Here is a 22,292-nt window from a genome sequence, read left to right on the forward strand (position 1 = left end):
TTCAAAAGAATTGAATTTAGATTGATGAAATATAAATTAATTTAAAAAATATATAAAATAAAAAAGTTATTAAAGTTTTAGTGAACATTGCTATTTTACATTTAGGTACCACCTTTGACTAAAAAAAATACAAAAATAGTAAATAAAATAATAACACTATAAAATTTATATTTCTAAAATCAGGACAGTGAGAGCTCTAATGGGTTTTTTTTTTGTAAAAAAATTTGATCAGGAAGACCCTCTTAAAATTATGGCAAGGCATGAATTTGTCAGTTCAATGCCTTAGCCAAATCTTGAGAGGCCAAGGCATAGGCTTGGTCTCACCAAGCCTGTCCGAAACCAAAAACTGAGACAAGAGAAAAAAATCCTGCCTCATGTTGTAAGAAACGGGCACCCCTTATTTGAATTTCAAAAAATGGGTACCCATTTTGAAAAGCTAAAAGCAACATGCAAAATCTGCAACTTAAAAATTTGAATTTTTAAGAAACGGGTACCCATTTTTTTATGTTTAAAAAATAAGTACCCATTTCTTAAAAATTCAAATTTTTAATTTTTTGAGAAACGGGTACCCAATTTTTAAAAATAACAAGTGACCATTTTTTAAATTTAGGGTCGGGCACTCGAGCCAAAATTGGGTGCCCATTTTTTAAAATCGGGTACCATTTCTAAGAGGTCTCATTCTGTGGATTTGACTTTCGTGGAATTGCGACCCAACTTTGTGCATTCACCCAAATGACACCAAGAGCATGTATTAAACCAATTCTAACTTAGAGTACCTTGAAGTAAATTGTGATGAATCTCCACTAAATACATTTGATCAAATGCTTGGCATCCCTCTTTATTGAATTGTAACTTACCTTGCAATTGGTAATTTGTGATTTCTCTCATATGGAAAAAAAGGCATGCAGAGGAAGGTTAGGTGGTGTGAGTTGGAAATGGGGAATAGATCATGGCATAATTCTTAAGGCTCTAACTCTCCAACACCAAATGGTCATACATGTGCAAGTATGAAATGAGAGACACCATATGCCTTCCCATGTGGTGGCTTTTAGTCATTTAGAGGTGATATACCATAGGCCAAATAATGAAGATTGGATTAGATTATCACTTATATTCCTAAAAACTTCAAACTCACCAAGCAATAAGCTTCAACTTCATTTGTGTATGATCACTGAATAAGATAAACCTTGTATATTATCCCTTACCATGTAGAAAATTCAAATAATTAAGAGGCACATTCTATTGGACAAGACACCAAAATCAAGGTCAAAATGGTTTGAGATGGTTCATCTTTGAATGCTTCCAAGAATTTGTAGCAGCTATTCTCACTACTGGAAGAATAACTTCAATGAAGAGTTGAGTGTAAGGAGTTAAAGAAGAAAGTTCTGCTTTTGTGTAAATGCCATAATCATGAGGCTCCCATAATATCCTTAATATTGTCTAGATGTTGTTTCTACCATGCAATCTCTTTCTAAAGCCACTCCTTCTCCTTTGCTCTTATGCCTTAAATTTTGATTACCAAACTTTTGAATATTTGTCTCTACCTTATCTTTAATCAACTTCACATTGTGTTACAACTCTAGCATAGGTGTTTGATCATCAATGGATTTCATTTCAACATTCACATTTTCAAGATTGGTCAGCACCCTCAGTCACAAACCTCTCATGTCAAGAAACTTATGTACTATTTCAACAACATTTTCTTTCTTATGAACTAATTGTTCTTTAGGAGCATGTTTTTGTAAAACACTAATTTTGTTGAACAATTGTACGCTCGTAGAAAGTGCATTGTTGTTATCATGTATGTATGTATATATAATAATGAATAATAATAATGTTTTCATGTATGCCAAAATAATAACTAACATTATGATTGGATCATATATTAATGAAGTAATTAACCTAGTTAATTAGCAACTAGACCAATTTAACTAGTGTTTCCAATGTCATAGTACCTACTGCAACACTTTCTTGGATTCTATCTAGTGGCTTCCATAATATTCTCTATGTTGTCTAGTTTTTGTTTCTATCATGCAGTCTCTTTCTGAAGTTGCTCCTTCTCCTTCTCTTTCTAAAGTTGTTCCTTCTCCTTCACTCTCGTGCCTTAAATTTTGATTATCAAACTTCTAAATATTTTGGAAAATACAATAGGGAAAGTAAACTATGAGGTGGGGGGGGGTGTGGGTGCTGAATCATTCCTTCAAAACTTTAACCATTAAAGCATTGACCACACCTCCATCTCACAATTTGCATGTAAACTGAAATAGCTAGCTAAATATATTCATTCATAGCATGAAAACAATAAACATTCAACACATATATGACATGAGATATTTGGTTACCAAGAAACCCTCCAATGAGAAGGTAAAACTGGGATGGGGATGACACCCAAAAATCTTCACTAGTGTAGTTGTAAAGTGTATCCAGTGAAGGTTACAATGTTTGATCATAAACTATGATATACCTTGTGAAAGGTCTACCCTGTTAAAGGCTTACAAGATTGTTAGATCTTACCCTATTAAGTGATTTCAATACCCTGTTAGAAGTGTCCCTAATTACAAGATTTAAACTTACAATGAAGTAAGCACCTTGTTAAAGGATTCACAACAACATGTTAGGACTACTCTATTAAGATATTTAATTGATTCACCTATTAGAATGTCTCAGCAATGATCCTTCGGTTAGCACTCTTCTGCTAGATAACAAATAACGTCTTTGCATATGTATCCTTGACCTTCTCTAATATGATATATCACTTCTATCCTCTAACTTCCTTCCTCTGCTCTCCTCTAACTGATTCTACAATTCATATCTCAATTAGCAACTCCTTAGCCACCATGAATGCTCTATTTTTGCATGCAAACTTCTCTCTTTGAACATACAATGTTTTAGGGTTTTCCTTCCTTAAGAAGACCTAGGTGACTTAGGGTTAGGTATGAATCAACGACTATGATTCACCCATTTTTCTACTTAATCCATCTCTTTAATTGATTATTTGCATGTATTGTATAGTGATCCTCAATATAGATTCATTTTTATCATTTATAATCGCAAAACAATCCTTAAGTCAGTTAAAAAATTGTTTACAAGTTTGTGCCATTACAAACAATTGTGTCCAAAACTATTTTACTTGGCACTTGAAGTCTCTAATTCTTGACATCCATTGTATCTTCAATGTTGTAACTCGACCTTTGAATAACTCAACATCCATTAATCACTTGGCATCAACTGTCTACTCAACACTTGAGTGACTTGACACTTACTAATTACTCATCACATACTGATGCTCAACACATTCAATATATTTTTCTCAACATTCACTATTTGAAAACTTATGCTCAACATACATTACTTGTTCAACATAAACTAAGTTCTTTCTAGTAAATGACTTAAGTGTATTATCAGTCATATGTCAAACACAATCTAAGATTAATAATCTCCGCCTTTGACATGAGTGGTAAAAACACTTGGTCATGCATGAATATCCTTAACTTATGAGCATAATTTAGATAATCTCTATTCAGTACTTGGCTTACATAAAAAATTTCAAAACTTCCAAAATTTGCAAAACTTGTGACTTATCAGTCATACCTTCAAAATTTTATAACTCCCCATGAGCTGATTGTCCTGTGTTGAATTTGAATACTCCTACTAAGTAAATTTGCCTCAACTATTGTGCTATGTTTCTATACCGACTCCCCCTTAGTTTGGCTTGGTCAACATAACATCTCAATTTGTATGGGAGCCTAGTTCACTCAGTCATTATAGATACTAATACTGATACTCGACACCAATTATTTATGTGAACTCTTTGCTTAGTTCTTGCCTCAAATCTTTTCTAATGCATCTTGATTTATGCAAATATGGACTTTTAGCACATATTATGTTAGGAACTAGTGACTAATGTAGCACTCAAACGTATAGTTCCTTACATACGTTCTTTGCTTAGTTAGAAGTAGTGTGATCACCTGATCCATTGGATTGGGTGACATCAACTTCACTGGCTCCACTACTACCTACTTCTTCCTTCTTTCTCTAGGTGTGATTCATCCAGTTCTTTGCAATCTCAACAATCTTTCACCTTCTCTTTGTTTATTGCTAGGTGCTAGTGCTCTAGTTTTTAAATTTTAGCTTACATGTCCAATCTTGTGACAACTATAACAAACCAAAATTCCATTCATCAAAATCTTGGATTTTCCTCTAAAGTATGTCCTTATGTAATTTTCTGTAATATGACCATGTTCGCCACAATAATGACAATTGTACCTTGTGTTATAATCCCAATTGTGGAAGTTACCTTACTTGGATGCATTTGCTTGATTCTTGATTGTAAAACTAGTTTTTTTCCTTAGATCTACATTCTTGAGCTCTATGTCCATACCTCTGACAATTGTAGCAATATCATTCAAATCAAGGTGCAACATGTGTATTATTGGCTTTGGATCTTCACTCATGTCCTTGTTTTCCTTGCTTCTTGCAATTAAAATAGAATCCATTGAATTTTGGTTTAGGATTTCGCTTACTAGTCTTACTTCTGCAGATATTTATTGTATGTCTTGGTTTCCCATAGTGATGACATGTAGGTTTGTTGTGCTTTGTCTTTGCATTCCCTTGTTCTCCACTCTTTGATGATTCTTCTTCTTTAGTAGATGATAGGTGCTCGGTATATCCTAGTCAAGAGGTGTAATTAGGTATTCTTGGTGATCTCATAGCTCCTCAAAGTATCTCACAACTTCATTAGGTTTGTTCATCCTCTCTATGATCTCCTTCTTAGATCTTTTAATTCATTCCTTAGATTTTCAATTTCCATGTCCTTTCTATTCAATTCTTGATTTGTAAGTAACAATAGATTCATCATATCTAGTTGATTGTTTATGAGTTTCTGCACATCAAATGTCCATTCATCAAGCCTAGTAGCCATTTGTCTCTTGTCTTCTTCTGCCATTATTTTTTCTTCCTCATTTTTCCTTTTCAGTTCAAAAAATTTACATAGTTTTATTGATTAGATTTCGTGCTCTCTTTTAAATCTTTTAATCTCTTTAGTTAGTATATTATTTCTCTCCAATAGGCATTTTATTACTGCATCACTTTCATTGGAATTGCCATTGTTAAGTTGTCCTTCGATGTCTTCTTCTTGATATAGAGTGTCATTATGTTGGATAGCCAATTATTTTCTTCTCTTTAAGGATTTCTTCAACTCCTCTCTTGTTGCATCAAGCTCCTCTAGTATGATCTGTATGTCAAGCTTCTCATTCTCAATGATCTTTCCCAGCCTATAAGCCTCCATCTTGAAGATCTTAACTCTCAAGTGGTTAGACTTCTTCTAAGAGAACAAAGCTTTGATACCAATTGTTGGAAGTCTATGGGAAAGTAAGATACTAAGAAGGGGGTTGGGGGGTGAATCACAATCTATAAAAACTTTTACCTTCTTGAAACAAATCAAAAGCATTCACCTTTAACCCAGTTCACATTAGCATCATGAATTATCTAATCATAAACTAAAAATTATTTAACTATTCACCACATCCATAAAAATGAAAGTAAATATAAACACATAACACAAAAGATTTGGTTACCCATAAACCCTCCAAGGTGAAGGTAAAACTGGGGTGGGGATGACACCCACAAATCTTCACTACTAGAGCAATAAAGTATGTGCGTTGAGGCTACAATGTTTGATTACTTATGGTGATCTACCTTATGTGGGATCTGCCCTGCTAAGATCTTACAAGACTTATTCAGTCTACCTTGATTAAAGGATTTAAACTTACAATTAAGTAAGAACTCTGTTAGGAGATTTGTATAGGCTTGTTAGGACCACTATGTTAAGAGATTTACCTTGAGTCACCTACTAGAATGTATTAGTACCTAATCCTTTGATTAACACTGGTGCTTGGTTACAAATCTCCTCTCTTCAATTTTTATATGATTTCTTATATGATAAACTCTATTATGTGCTTCACTACTAGGTTTCTTCTCCTGGTCTTTGCTTCTAACCATCAAACATAGCCTCTTTTGTACATATACTTCTCTCTTCACTCTGTAGCTTTTTCTCTCTTGATTTAGGATTTGGATCCTTCTTAAATAACCATTTGGAGAAGGTTCTAGAACATGATCAATGATTCATATTTATCCCTTTTGCTGCTTAATCCTTCCATTTTTCTGATTGGTTACATTGCCTTCATAGGAATTAATGATCTCTGAAAAAATGCGTAAACAACTCCTTAGTTGTCTCAATAATCATTAAATCATGTATAGAAGCTAGCCAAAATAGTTTACATAAGTGTTTTTGCCACTCCAAACACATATACCAAAACTGGTTTACTCAGTACAAGAATACTCTGATGCTTAATCATGACTAATACTCATTTTTCACTTGGCTTTTGTATGCTTGGTACTAACTGTGTGACTTGGCATTAATGGCCACTTGGTACATACTGGGGTTCTTAGCAACCTAAAACTTTCTTGGCTTAAACTATAATGTGTACGAATCCAAATACATCATTCAACCTCCATTGATTTGCACGGTCGTAGTGATAACTGACCAAATCTTCCTAGGAAATGACCAAGTGTTTGACATTGATAGTCAACACGACTTAGAGATCAACCTGTAAGTCCTTTAAAGAAAGCCACTACATAATAACGACAAGGATTTATAAGGGATGTCATGTAAATAGGTCACACTAAAAATGTGCATGTAAACCTCTAACAAGGTTGTCTCATAACATATCTTACTTCATAAGAGTGAAATTTTTGGGTTGTTGGTACCCAAGTGCTTTTTTCATTCAGAGGGCTTCCATGTTAAATATCAGTGTCAAAATGTGTGAATGCTTATGTATTACAAGTTGATTTTCATCTTATTTACATATTGCTACAATTTGATATAAGATAAGCTAATACTCTGATACTTGATAGAGTAATGAACAATGAGATAATAGTTTGACTTGTGAAAAGATTCTAAGTTTGACATGAGATCTTAAATGTAGTTATCGAGTTATTGTTATGAAAGTTTATGAAGTTTGAATTGGCATTGAATTTTTTTAAAGGCATGTAGGATCTAGATATAATAGATTTAACCCCCCTTTCCCTCTTAGTTATCTAACAACAACTACTATAGTAGTTAAAAAGTGGTATCAGAACTTGGTCATAGGTTTGAATCCTTGGAGGCCACAATGAGTAATGTTGGAAGGGGGATTGTTGTAGTGGGAAAATATCTTGCTAGAGTTGGTATATGATTTAATATCCTTCTTTATCTTTTATAATTCTAGGGGTCCTATTAAGCATTAACAATTCAATCTTTTGGTGCAATGACAACCCTAATAGTCAACAATTTCTTGATTAGTAAAGCATGATACAAATTAGAGAAGAATCAAGAGTGAATGAAAACATCTAAAATTCATTATATTAGGTTCATATGAAGAAATAGAAAGACTCGATATAATATCCTCTCTAAAACCCAATTGTTTTTCAATTTATATCTTCAATTTGTTAACTATTCTTCTTGAATCATTTAACTAATAATCAAGAGGATAGAGTGTTGCATACTACAGATTAAAAATGGGGAAATAAAAATATCATTTCAGCAAAAATACAAGATGTTTAGCCTGAAAATATTTGGGATGGGAAAAACAAATCTTTCCATTAACAAAAATAAACTAGCTAAAGAAAACACCATGATGTCGAATTACATTCCAACAAAACACACATTGATGTTTGAAAAATTTAAATATTATATCTATTTTCAAATCATTTGAGAGAAAATATTTTTTCCCCAATACTTGGGATAAGTTAGGCCATATGAGTACATGACTACTTCTTCATCGTTATATGTTCCTGAATTAAAATAAACAATAGTTTGAATCTTGAAGATTTCACTTTGATAAAAAGTTTAGCATTAGATCAATCATGACATGTTGAATACATACATAATAAACTAAAATGACATGGGTGAAATAGGTTTCTTGCTGAATAGAAAATGGAATAAATCACTAGCAAACATTCAATTTCAAATATGTTATTATAATTATGTAGCTTAAAGTTGTGGGTTGAAAATAAATATTTGTACCTTATCTATCTCTATTATTTTTTCCTTGATCCCAACAATATTTTTCCTAGAGATGTGTTTCTTATCGACTAATCCAACTATACCTAGACAACGAACACTATTTTAAAATTACAATAATGAATCCCAAGCTATATTTGACAAGAAGTCCACTCCATTGCTCTCCAATAATTAATTAATGTGATGGTGTATTTGTGTATATTTTAGATTGTGAATAAACTAAATGATAGTGAATGTACTTAATTCCACAATTGTTCATCTTTGAATTTTCATTAAAGAAAAAGCTTATAAGTGGAAATCCCACTTTCTTGCATTGTGTGTGCGATTGGAGATGATAGTCAACCTTTTGTCATTCTAACATGATAGTTTTTTCACTAAGAGAAACAAAATACTCACCTCAAAAATAAAACATAGTGACAAGGCAATCTCTCATGGGGACATCTTCTTCATTGTCTATAATATGGAGGTTCCATTTGTCTCTTTCACCATATCCTAAAATTTGGTTTGTTGTTATTTTTAAAAGTCACCTATGCTTCAGGTCCTTCAATTTGTAGATTATATCCAATTCTACAAGCATCGTGGGGTCATCCTATTCCCTCGCCTGATCCAATAAATTTATACTTGTTTTAAAGTTATCCAAAGAACAATCAACATATCACTTTTCTTTACCTTTTGTCTTGCTTCTCTAGAGGTAATTTTTACTTCATCAAATTTCATTTCCTTGATATTCTAATTTATAATCTCCTCTTACTTTGACTCATTAGCACCAATTAGATTCATTTTCCTCCTTTTCTCAATTTCCTTCATCTTCATTTTTAACCAAAAATCTTTGAACTCTTGAGTGTTAATGAAGTTACCAGTCTCTATAAATCTTAAACATGTGGCTTGCCTTTCATTAGTGTTGTCTATAGATTGAGTGTAATTAGATAGATGGTATTCATAGCCATTGTTATCATCTTGATGCACTAGTTGAAACAACTTGAGCTTATTCACTCCTTCATCATCGTTCAATGCCTTCAATGCACCAACCACCTCATCAATTTCCTCTTCTCCCTCTATATAATCATAAGGTAGTGAGGACAGTGGGTAATTTCTTTTTTAGGGAAAGGTTCAATGTAAACTTTGACCCTTGTACATCATGAATAATGACTTTGTAGGAATTTATGTTTGTGACTCAACTTCCTTTGACACATTCTCAATTAACTTTCCAAAAAAAAATCAAAACTATTTGCCCTTTCTTCTTCATATCCTCCTCCGTCTTCATCAATGTATTCCATCTCTTTCATCTTAGAATATTCTCCTCAATTGTCTCCTGTCTAATTAAAAATTGTTGTGATTTTTTTATTATTATAGAATGAATATGATCCTCCCAATGGCATATCATTTCTATTCCAAACTCCAAATAATAATTATTCTTTTAGTAACCCTATAGTTTTTAAATTATTTTAAAATGAAAAAGTATTTGGCTGACACTAATATGTTAACCCATTTTATTTTCTCTAAGAGCAAGGTCTCATGCAGCTGCTAGGCTTTAGTCATTGCTTAGTACTTTTAGGAGTATTTTGGGCAGTTTATGGTCCCATGTAGTTGTTAATCATTTTAATATTAAATTTTTAAATAAAAATTGGATAGAAATTTTAGTGATTAAAAAACTTAAATAAAAAATAGAAACAAAAAAGGGAAGGAAGTAAATTTATGATGACAAATGGAACCTTTTCAATAATGTTTATTTTGAGCCCCTTTTTCTTCATAACTTATTTTCATTCCTTAAATAATAGCTACTCTATAAAAATAAGAAAAGATTCAATATTATCATCTTTCCACAATCTTAATTCTTCATAGGAACACTCTAGTACTTAAGTATAAATCTGAATTAAGCAATACATGCAACTACATAAGAACATGGTGTAAGAGTATATGATTGATATAGACGTTTCGTAAAGAAGACATGTTTCTCTTTCATATGACGCATATTCCTCGATTATATTATTTTTCAGTTTGATTACTGAGGAATACACCACCTCAACATAACATAACATCGGGAAAATCTGTCGCCCTTACACTTTGAAGGGCTATTCATGTTGGATGCAAGTTCAAAATATAAGAAAACAAGGAAGACGGAAAACATTCAGATCAATCAAAAGATGTCGAAGGGCATCTCCCAATTATTTCTTGGCGTTAGTGGCTAGTTATATAATCTACGTGCTCATAAACCAAAAACCAAACAATACCGTGCTTACATCGTATCCAATTGTGGGCTCATTATTTGCTTTCTGGAGGAACAAAAGTCGGATCCTAGAATGGCTAGTGGAAATTCTCAGACACGCTCCTTCCAACACCATCACTTTTCAGTGCCTCGGAGCACATCCACCTAATGTGGAGCACCTGCTGAAGACTCATTTCGACAATTATCCAAAGGGCAACTATTTTCGCCTCCGCTTGCACGATTTGCTCGGAACTGAAATTTTCAACGCCGACGACGAGGCCTGGAAATTGCAGAGACGAGTTGCTAGTTATGAGTTCAGCACCAACTCTTTGCGTGACTTTATAACAGAGAGCATGCAGGGTGAGATTATGGATCGCCTCGTCCCACTCCTCAGACACGTGGCTGGGAAGAGCGATCGGGTGGATTTGTAGGACATCTTCCAATGATTCGCCTTCGACAACATTTGCAAGGTGGTCCTCGACGTGGACCCCGCTTGCCTCCACATTTCTCTCCCCTTTTTAGAATTTGCAGACGCATTTGAAGTCTCCACCAATTTAAGCCTCCAAAGATTCACCTCTCCCTTGCCCTTCCTCTAGATGATCAAGCGCTTCTTCAACATCGGCTCCGAGAAACACTTGCGCCATGCGATCCACACCATTCACAACTTTGCTTAAGACGTTATCGACGCTAGGAAGAAGGAAATGTTTCACTCTCATGGCAGGCCACAGTGTGAAGATCTCTTGTCTAGATTTCTTTCCCCTCACGAGAGTGGTGTTGCGACAGGGAAGGGCTCGATTGATTATTCTGTGAGAGATATTGTGATAAGCTTCATCTTGGCGAGCAGGGACTTGACTTCTACCACGCTTACATGGTTCTTCTGGCTGTTGGCGGTAGTTAGTAATTTCTGTCATTAAAATCAGACAACCAACCCAACTTAGCCATCCACAATCAACACTCTAGCCCACAACTCAGTTGTCTATCCATCATCCATAACAAATTACATAGTAGACACTATGTCGTTCCAGCCGCCCATGTTTTTAATATATATAATATTATATTTAATATAGTGTAACATGTGTAAAATGTATTGTGTGTAGAGAGTTCTCATACCCTCTATAAATAGAGGCCTTATGTAATGCATTTGTGCAAGCCAGTAAGGCAATAAAATTAGTTATTATTTCTGTGTATTTGTCTCTCTTTGCCTTCAAATTGGTATCAGAGCATGAAGAGCTGGGCTTAGGAAGAAAATAATTATGTGTTGATATGTATAACTACTGTAGCAGTGAATGAAGCTTCTAATATTTTCTTGATTGCAGATAATTATCAGCTTATAAAGTTGGAGACTAGTGGCTGCCAAAGATTGAGAGAAGAAAAGATCCCAGTTTAATGTTTGAAGAAGGTATGAGCTGATTTCTTGGAGTGAAGTCTAATGTTTAAAAAAATTTGTTAAAAGGGGAAAATAAGCATTATAATGTTCTTTATTTAAGCTATATGTCATTGGCTTAGACTTGTTTGGTGGATTTTCTTTGTAAAGCAAAGTTTAAAATTGTAAGGTGCAGTTGTAACTGTGTATTAATATGGCTTCAGGAAGTAGTATAGCTCAACCACAAATTCCAATATTTTCTGGTAAAAATTATGAATTTTGGGCTATAAAAATGAAGACACTATTTTGTTCTCAAGGCATATGGGATCTTATTGAAAAGGGTTTTATTGAACCACAAGATGAGTCTACATTAACACAAGATGAAAAGGACAAATTACAAGATAACAGGAAAAAGGATGCTAAAGCGTTGTTTCTAATTCAAAAATCTTTAGATGAATCAATTTTTCCTATGGTTTGTGCTACTAAAAAGTCTAAAATTGCATGGGATATTTTAGAAACAGCATATCAAGGGACATCAAAAGTTAAGATTGCTAAATTGTAAACTTGAAGGCGTGATTTTGAAAATTTGTGTATAAAGGATTCAGACTCAGTTGATCAATTTCTAAATCAAGTAATGAATGTGGTTAATCAAATTAGATCATATGGTGATGACTTGACAGATCAAAAAGTTGTTGAAAAGATACTTCGTTGTTTACCTAGAAAATTTGATGCTATTGTTGTTGCCATTGAAGAATCTAAAGATTTGACAATACTATCTATTGATGAATTGATGGGCTCACTTTTATCTCATGAATCAAGAATGAACAGAAATAACAATTCTTCTTTGGAGAATGCATTTAGATCGTAGGTATCTTTTGGCAGAGGAAGAGGAAGTTCAAACTACAGAGGAAGAGGAAGAGGTAGAAGCATAGATGGACGTGGAAGTCCAAATCAAGAAGAGAGAACAAATCAATCCATTCAGAGTTCTAATAGAGGACATGGCAAAAGTTCATTCCAACACCCATCATCAAGGTTTGATAAATCTCGAATTCAGTGTCATTATTGTAAGAGATTTGGTCATATTGCAAGTGAATGTAGAAAGAAACAAGAGGATATTGAAAAGAATGGTGCTAATTACTCAGATGTATTTGATAACAATTCAGGAAGTTTATTTATAACTTGTAATGTTTCTCAAGAAAGCTCTAGTGATATATGGTTCCTAGATAGTGGATGTAGTAACCATATGACTGGAAATAAAGATTTTTTTGCTAGCTTGGATGATTCTGTAAAATTTGAAGTAAAGCTAGGAAATGATAGTAAAGTCTCTGTAATGGGAAAAGGTGTTATAAATGTCTTGAAAAAAAATGGAGGAAAAATATATATTCCTGATGTGTATTCTGTGCCTGGATTAAAACACAATCTCATGAGTTTTGGTCAACTAGTACAAAAGGGTTACAAAGTTTCTTTTGATAATGATGTTTGCACAATCTTGGATAGAAATCTTAGTGGTAGGTTAATTGCAAGGGTCAACATAACACAAAATCGAATGTTCCCCCTTCAAATTCATTGCATTCAAGGAGGAAAAGAAGTTAGTTTCAAGACAATATACTCAGATCAGTCGTGGCTATGGCATTTGAGGTATGGTCATCTTCATTTTGATGCTTTAAGATTATTACAAAAGAAGAATATGGTGAAAGGATTGCCTCAAATATTGAAACCACCAAGTTCATGTGAAAGTTGTATTTTGTGAAAACAACATAGAGAAAGCTTCCCAGTACGAGGTTCATATAGAGCAAGAGCACCATTAGAATTAGTTCACACTGATATATGTGGACCTATGCAAACTCCATCTTTAGGAGGAAGTATATATTTCCTAACATTTATTGATGATTTTAGTAGGAAGATTTGGATATACTTTCTCAAACAAAAAAGTGAAGCTTTTGAAAAGTTCAAGGATTTCGAAAATTTGGTTGAAAAACAAGTGGTCACTACATCAAGGTATTGTGATCTGATAGAGGTGGTGAATTCAATTCTAATGATTTTCTAGAATTTTGCAGATTTCATGGAATTAAGAAGTAGTTTACCACAAGGTACACACCACAACAAAATGGTGTAGCAACAAGGAAGAATAGAACCATAATGGAAATGGCAAGGAGTATGTTGAAGGCCAAAAATCTATCCAATGAGTTTTGGGCAGAAGTAGTAGCATGTGTTGTATACATTTTGAACAGGAGTCCTACAAAGAGTGTTAAGAACACAATTCCACAAAAAGCATGGAATGTTAAGAAACATACAGTATCCCATGTTAGAGTTTTTGGCTGTGTTGCTTATTCATTAGTTCCATCTAAATTGAGAAAGAAATTGGAAGATAAAAGTGAAAAATGCATCTTTATTGGCTATAGTGAACAATCAAAGGCTTATAGATTGTATAATCCCATTTCAAAGAAATTGATCATTAGCAGGGATGTTAAATTTGAAGAAGAAGATTCATGGCATGAAAATGATAACAAACAAGTCACAAGAGGAGCACCAATATTACAAGGTGATGATGAATTAAAGAAACATGAGACTCAATCAACACCCAACACTCCACCAAGGAACTTTGTGCAAGGTGCCTCACCTCCAAGTTCAAATGTAAGTGATAAATCTGATTCAACATTCTCAACAACAGGTTACAAAGGTAAGCAGACAAGAAGCTTAAAAGAAATATATGATCAAGAAGAAGAGTATATAGATATTTACTCAAATTTTGCTTTATTTTCTTGTGATCCATTGTATTTTGATGAAGCAATTAAAGAAGATAAATGGATCAAGGCAATGGATGAAGAAATTGACTCTATTGAAAGAAATAACACATGGGAATTAATGGATTTACCTAAAGGAAAAGAATGTATAGGAGTCAAATGGGTTTACAAAACTAAATTTGATGAAAAAGGTGAAATTGTTAAGCACAAGGCAAGACTAGTTGCTAAAGGTTTTTCACAACAATATGGAGTTGATTATAATGAAACATTTGCTCCAGTTGCTAGACTTGACACAATTTGAACTATTTTAGCAATAGCAGCATAAAATAATTGGAAAGTGTATCAAATGGATGTAAAATCAGCTTTTTTGAATGGTTTTCTTGATGAAGAGGTATATATTAAACAACCACCTGGTTATGAGGTTAGTGGGCATGAACACAAGGTATATAAACTAAACAAGGCACTTTATGGTTTGAAACAAGCTCCTAGGGCTTGGTATAAGAGGATTGATTCATACATGATAAGTAATCATTTCAATAGAAGTAACAATGAGCCCACGTTATATGTTAAGACTAATAAGGAAGGTCAGATTTCGATTGTATGCTTGTATGTTGATGACTTAATATTCACTGGAAATCTATCAGTAGACATGTTCAAGTCAGAAATGATGAAAGAATTTGAAATGACAGATTTGGGGTTGATGAGATATTTCTTAGGTATTGAAGTTATTCAATGTGACAAAGGTGTCTTCATTTTTCAATCCAAGTATATAAAGGATGTTTTAAAGAGATTTAAAATGATGAATTGCAATCCAGTGTCAACTCCAGTTTCAACAGGAACAAAACTTAGCAAGGAAGAAAAGGGCTCAAATGTTGATGCAACTATGTTTAAAAGACTTGTTGAAAGTTTAATGTATATGACAGCTACAAGGCTAGACATCATGTATAGTGTCAGTTTAATCTCAAGGTTCATGGAATCACCACGAAATTCTCATTGGCAGGTTGGAAAAAGGATATTGAGATATATTGCAGGAACAATGGGATATGGAATCCTATATTCCAAACCTAACAATTTTGGTTTGATTGGTTATACTGACAGTGATTTTGCAGGTAGCATCGATGACAGGAAGAGCACTTCTAGATATATCTTTCACCTTGGATTAGGAGCTATATCATGGGCATCAAAGAAGCAACCTATAGTGACGATCTCATCAGCTGAAGCAGAATATGTAGCTGCCACTTCCACAACATGTCAAGCAGTATGGATGCGTCAAATTTTGCTTGATCTTCACCATCATTAGGAGGAACCAACGCTAATTCTTTGTGATAACAAATCAGCAATAGCATTATCTAAAAATCATGTATTTCATAAGAGGAGCAAACATATTGATACAAGTTACCACTTCATCAGAGAATTGGTCAATAATGGAGAAATCCACCTTGAGTTCTGCAAATCTAAAGATCAATTGGTAGATATTTTCACTAAGGCATTACCAAAGAATAAATTTAAATATCTGCGAGAGAAATTGGGTATTACTGATGCAAAATTTGTTAATGAAAAAAATTAAGGGGGAGTGTTGGCGGTAGTTAGTAATTTCTGTCATTAAAAGCAGACAACCAACCCAACTCAGCCGTCCACAGTCAACACTCCAGCCCACAACTTAGCCGTCTATCCACTGTCCATAATAAATTACATAGCAGACACTCTATCGTTCCTGCCACCCATGTTTTTAATATATGTATTATTATATTTAATATAGTGTAACATGTATAAAATGTGTTGTGTGTAGAGAGTTCTCATACCCTCTATAAATAGAGGCCTTACGTAATGCATTTGTGCAAGGCAGTAAGGCAATAAAATCAGTTATTATCTCTGTGTATTTGTCTCTCTTTTCCTTCACTGGCTTCTCTCCTCTCACCCACAAGTCAAGCAGAATATCTATGAGGAAATTGCGGGCCTTGTCACGATTAGAGAAGGAAAAGAGAGCACTGGTTGCTGCAGTTTCTCATACGAGGAGTTGAAGAAGATGAAGTATTTGCAGGCCACTCTGTGCGAGTCAATGAGGTTGTACCCTCCCATGCCGTCAGACACAAAATAGGCATTGTGAGATGATGTGCTGTTGGACGAGACGGTGGTGAGGAAGGGGATGCGAGTGATATACCACCCGTACGCCATGGGGAGGATGGACAGCATCTGGGGCTCCGAGTGTTTGGAATTCAAGCCGGAGAGATGGCTGAGCAAGACGGAGAATGGTTCGCAAGAATTAGTGGCACATGACGCATTCAAATATCCAGTGTTCTAGGCAGGGCCGAGAATTTGCATGGGGAAACAGACGACATTTATTCAGATGAAGAGTATCGCTGTGAGTGTTATCGAAGAGTTCAAGCTAGAGGTTGATCATGACAACTGGAATCCCAAGTATATTGCGATGATCACGGCTAAAATGGAGAATGGGCTTCCCGTACGTGTGGTAAAAAGGTGAAAAAAACTCCCCTGACTTCTGGATGGGTTTTTGTTTGTTGTCGGAAGGTCGACTCTAGGGTAAAAGCAAGCGTGAAAATATGATTATCGTACATAAGATTTTCATTGGGTTTTAAATCTCTTTGCAAAACTCGTGTATGTATCCAGTTGGGAAATTTCCATCTACAAGCTTAGTATAAAAGTTTCAACATGTAGGAGAAAAATGTTTAGTAGTATTAGTGCTAACTTCACCTATCTCTAGGAATTTTTAATTTGAAGTTGGATTTTGTCAGTTTTTTTATTGTATTTTTTAGATGAGGGAAGTGTTTAAAGCTAAGGTTTCAATTTTTGGGTATGGGAGCTTATGTAATGATCATGGAGCTCAAAGTGGTTTGAAAGAGCCATTTCAAAATGCTCACCCAATACACGTTATGTTCATGCACTAATAGTCGCTCTACTTGCATTTAAATGTCTTTTACAAAATATCCCAATAGTGATTACACAAATGTGCTGCTTACCAACCAGAAAAGTTAAGAAATAAATTACAATTAGTACACATGAGATCCACTATTGCTACATGTGTTTTCATTTTTCGGACTAAAAAAAGTAGTATTTGGGAGGTATCTATGACAAAAATCATAACGATTAGCAAACCCCCTGTCGGTAATTAGGTCTTTGCTCCTATATAAGTAGGCTATTTCTATTTGATAACAAGATTTTTTCTGTTGGAAGGCAACCCCTAAATAATAGTAGGCAGATTTTATTGTTGTTCAACATTTTATTGACAAATAATTTAGATATTTAAAGTTAATCATTCATATATTTATGTGATTATTCTATTTAAATAACTAGAAATAATTTTAATCATTTACATATAGATTCTTGGTTGTTATAAGAATAGGAATAACATACAATATGAAATAGCTTTTACAAAAAATAAAATATTAAATTATTTGTTTTATCTTCAGAAAAAATTCATAATGAATATATTTTTTAAAATTGGAGTTTCCAACTAATCAATTAATCTAATTGTTTTCATAAAACAAACTACAACCACATGTTGGGGTTACCATAATTTAATATTACATTGTCAATATAGTTAATCATTTTGACTATTTATTTTCTATATAAGTGCACTCTAGTTTAAATTGTTCACTACACACCAATGAAAATATCATATTTTTTTTCCTCAACAAAAGATGTACAAAAATATGGTCAATAAATAATTGTCTTGTGTAATAATTGCTAATGATGACAAACTCTCAAAAATAGCAACATGCTTCTTAATCTTCCAGTTGTAGAGGAAGAGAAGGAAATGTTTAACAATCTGGATTCTTCCTTTGCCAACAACACTCTAATCACTAAAGAGATTTTTAAAGAAAAAGAAAAATGTGCTTTGTAGATAGTAACAATATGTGGATGAAGTTTAAAACCACAACAATTTTGTTTTATTGAAATGTAGAGTTTGAAGAAATCAAGATTTTTTCAAGTGAATGTGCATATAATGATAGACAAAAAATATTTTTATGTGGACAAAATAAGAACTTTTACTTGAATTAAGCATTTAGTTGAAAATGCTGAAATTCTTTGGTACATAATTATTTTCTAATTCTCACTCTTGAGATCACACTTGAAATTTGTAATAAGATTTCTTAAGTCAAAATTTTTTATTTTCTTGACCAATAACATGTAGATGCTCTTCATGTAACACCCATACATGCTTTTCACCCTCATCTACCTCTTTTATACACTTTTTGTACATTTTTTTTCCATTAAAGTTGCATCAGTTTTTAAGATAGCCACATGAAGAATGCCATGATTTTATGATTTTTCAAAGTGTAACTACACAGCGTTGCATGTTGAATCAACAATAATTTCTCCTCTCTATGTTGAGACTTATCTCCCATCATCCATGCATAAAATCTAATCTATGCTTATCTTTATTTGCATGGGTAAATTTTATATTCATATTTATCTTCTCTACACAAAATCTATCTATTACTTGTTGTGTACTAAGTCTCCATAGCTAGGTCTATGCCAATTTTTTTTGGAATTATTGGATATAAAATGTATTTTTGTGTGTAACTCTGATATATAGTCTTAGAAAGGAGGTTTTTCATTTCATGTAAAAATTTTAGAGTTACATATTTGTGTTTATTGATAAATCAATAGAATTAGTTCATATGTTGTAGCAAACAATAATTTATGTCTTCTTAAATTACATGCTCTATTTGTTAAGAAAACTACATGTGAAAATGCCTTCCTAATGCCAATTTAAGGGAGATATAAGAAAGATTTCATATTTACTATATAAAATTGAGATAAGAAGGAAAAAAACATAGAAAATACGATGCACACAAAATAAATGGATGAGACCAGATATAATGCGAAAACCCTTTCGAGAAAAATCCACCACCCAATAATCAAAGCAACTTCTTTGTGTTATAGTAAACAATATTACATATAATGAACTATGGATTCTTGCATAGACTTAGATTATGTTTAATCAACTTGACTTTCACCATGCATATCCCAACAAAATATGCAACAATTCATACACACGACAAATGCTATGCAATCTAGTGTATTAACTATCACAAAACAAAATAGTTACTAGCAGCCTTTGAACTCCTCCATTTGATAGTCCCAATGGTCACTCATCCATTTGACGATCACTCCCTTCAGCCTTATAAACTCCCTTCGACATTAGGTCACTCACTTTGGCATCAAGTCACTCCCTTTGGCTTCAGGTCACTCCCTTTGGTTTAAGGAACTCCCTTCGGCATTGGGTCACTCTCTTTGGTCTCGGACACTCCCTTCAACATCAAGTCACTTCCTTCGTCTTCAGATACTTCCTTCGACATTAAGTCACTCCCTTTGGTTGTGAGCACTCCCTTTGGTCGTGCGCACTCCCTTCAATCATGGAAACTCTTTTTGGTAGGGGGTCACTTCCTTTTGCATCAGATCGCTCCCTTTGGTATCGAATCACTCTCTTTAGCTTTAGTCACTCCCTTCACCATTAGACACCCTCTTTAGATGACCTAAAAAACCATTGTACATAAGAGTCACCCCTAGGGTGAGCAATATACATACGAGTCATTTCCAATAATCTACCACTTGAGGAGATACATGTTGATATCCATTGAGTTACTCAACAAGGCAATGTGCCCCATTTAAACTTAAATTTTCTCACTTTATTACCTCCAAGGTATACAACATAAATTCAAAATCATCAACATATACAACCTGTAACATATAGTCTCAAGCCTCAAAGCCAATCTACCACTTATGCATTAAAAAGCTCCCACTGCACAGGTAGTGTCAATATGATATGAATCCATTTGCCAAAATCACCATGGTCTCTAAGTATTCATGAGCACCTATAATTGATCAATCAATGCCAACTCTAAATGCAACATTTCAATATCAAGAAATATCAAATAATAGGAAAGTTAGTCAATGTATTTAATTATAAATGTTTAGTGTTTGATTCTTTTCAATTTAAGGGATTTGGGGTGAATGCATAAGTATTCCTCCTATGGTAGGAAGTAACAAGTGCCACATAATGGCTAAGTACTTGGCTTAATTAATTATAATTATAATTTTATATGTAAATTGAATTGTAATTTTATTAAATCTTATAATTTTTTTAATAAAATATAACAACAATCTTAATTTTATTTTAATGTACATAGTTATAAATATAATACATTTTAAATTGTAATATATATTTAAGCCGATAGGCTTATATGTGGGAGCTTTGCTCCCGGATTTTACAATTTTCCACCGAAAAATTGTCAGCCTTTATCGGATTTCATATTTTTCTGACAATGGATCTTTCCTTTAGCAATTTCTATTTTCGACTCCTAAAAAGTATCACTTTTATTTCTAATTTAGTCTCTAATTTCTAATTTCTATTCAACTCTTCATTTAATATATTTTGTTTAACATTTGTTTATAAAAACAAACTTTTCAATCAAAGTAGAATAGTTAAATTTTGTGTGTGAAGGTTTTTCTATGGTGTGAGGAGGGTTTCACCTATTTTCAACTATTTGGATTTATAGGTGCAATAATGTTCAAAAATCCTTATAGCCTCATTTATTAGTTTAATAGTGCTGATTTTTCTTGGTTTTTTAATAGATTTTTGAGTTTTATACTGTGATAAATTATGTGAATCAATTAATTATTTTCTTTACACCATATTTTTAAAATATGTAGTACAGAAAAATTAGTCAATCATTGAATCATTGGTGCTGGAAAGAAGGTAAAAGAATGTCCGAGGACTATATCTTATTTTTGTGATAGATTATTCATTTTCAATTAGGAAAGAATCTTTTTTATGTTAATTGTTTAAATCAAGAGAGGTATATTTCCACACTCTATTCTATTTGGATGCCATTATTTGATTCAAGTCTATTGAGAATCTACTTTTATTGGTTATTTGTGATTATATATATAACAAAAATTAAAATTGGGGTGTGTTACTTATATATGCAAGCAATAAGATTTAACAATAAGAGCTTTACTGAAATACATATTACATAGATTTGATATTGAAGACCTTGAATAGGAAAAATCATTTAAACATCTTCACAAGAGAGAAGTTCAAAAATAAAATGATAAATATAAAAAATAAGAAAAATATACATTTTTTTAAATAAAGAATGACTTGGATTAAAATAGGAAAAAATATAGAAAGTATTTATGTATCTAAATTTTACTTTACTATTTCTTGAAATTAAAATTTAATTTAATTTTTGAATATACATTGATTTGCATGAGGTTTATATTAACATTTTAGAAATAATTTAATTTAGATTAACTTTCTAATATGAAGTGATTTAAAGTTAAAAAGATGAATAAAATAGAAAGATTGCTATATTGTTCATATATCTAGATATTAATTTCTATTCTATTTTAAAATTATAATTAAAATATATTTATAAATATAATATAATTTATTTCTATTTGATAACTATTATAATTAAATTGATAATTTAACATTACATAATAAATATTTTCCAAATTTAAAAAGCTTGATTTTAATTTAATGAGGACTAAATTTTATAAATTTAAAAAGTTTGATTTTAATTTAATGAGGATTCACCTTAGTTCAATTAGAAATAGATAAAATGAACAATTATGAAAATTTATAATTAAACAAATAAAAATTTATACAAATTATATTTTGAAATATTTTTAATTATGCTTTAGTAAAAATAAATATATAGAAATGTTTAGTTGCATAAAAAAAATATAGGCTTGCATATGTCTAGATATTATTAATAAAAAAAATTAGTTAAAAATATTAGGTTAAAAGTGTAGATTCATTTTTAAAAATTTGCAAGTTTTTCATTTGATTTTTATATGAATATTAAAAAATTGTCCTCTCTAATTCACTTTTTTTTTGGTTTCTTAAATCTTTATTAAACCAAAATCTTAACTTAGATTATTTCT

General features: G+C 32.6%; 1 pseudogene; it reads left to right on the forward strand.

The window, feature by feature from the left end:
- The first annotated feature begins 10,147 nt into the window (after positions 1-10,147).
- Positions 10,148-16,857, forward strand: LOC149552982 (cytochrome P450 94A2 pseudogene; annotated as a pseudogene).
- Positions 16,858-22,292: the final 5,435 nt, after the last annotated feature.

Source organism: Cupressus sempervirens, chromosome 6, assembly GCF_028749045.1.
Source record: "Cupressus sempervirens isolate cs-2001-9-10 chromosome 6, ASM2874904v1, whole genome shotgun sequence".
Classification (NCBI taxonomy): domain Eukaryota; kingdom Viridiplantae; phylum Streptophyta; class Pinopsida; order Cupressales; family Cupressaceae; genus Cupressus; species Cupressus sempervirens.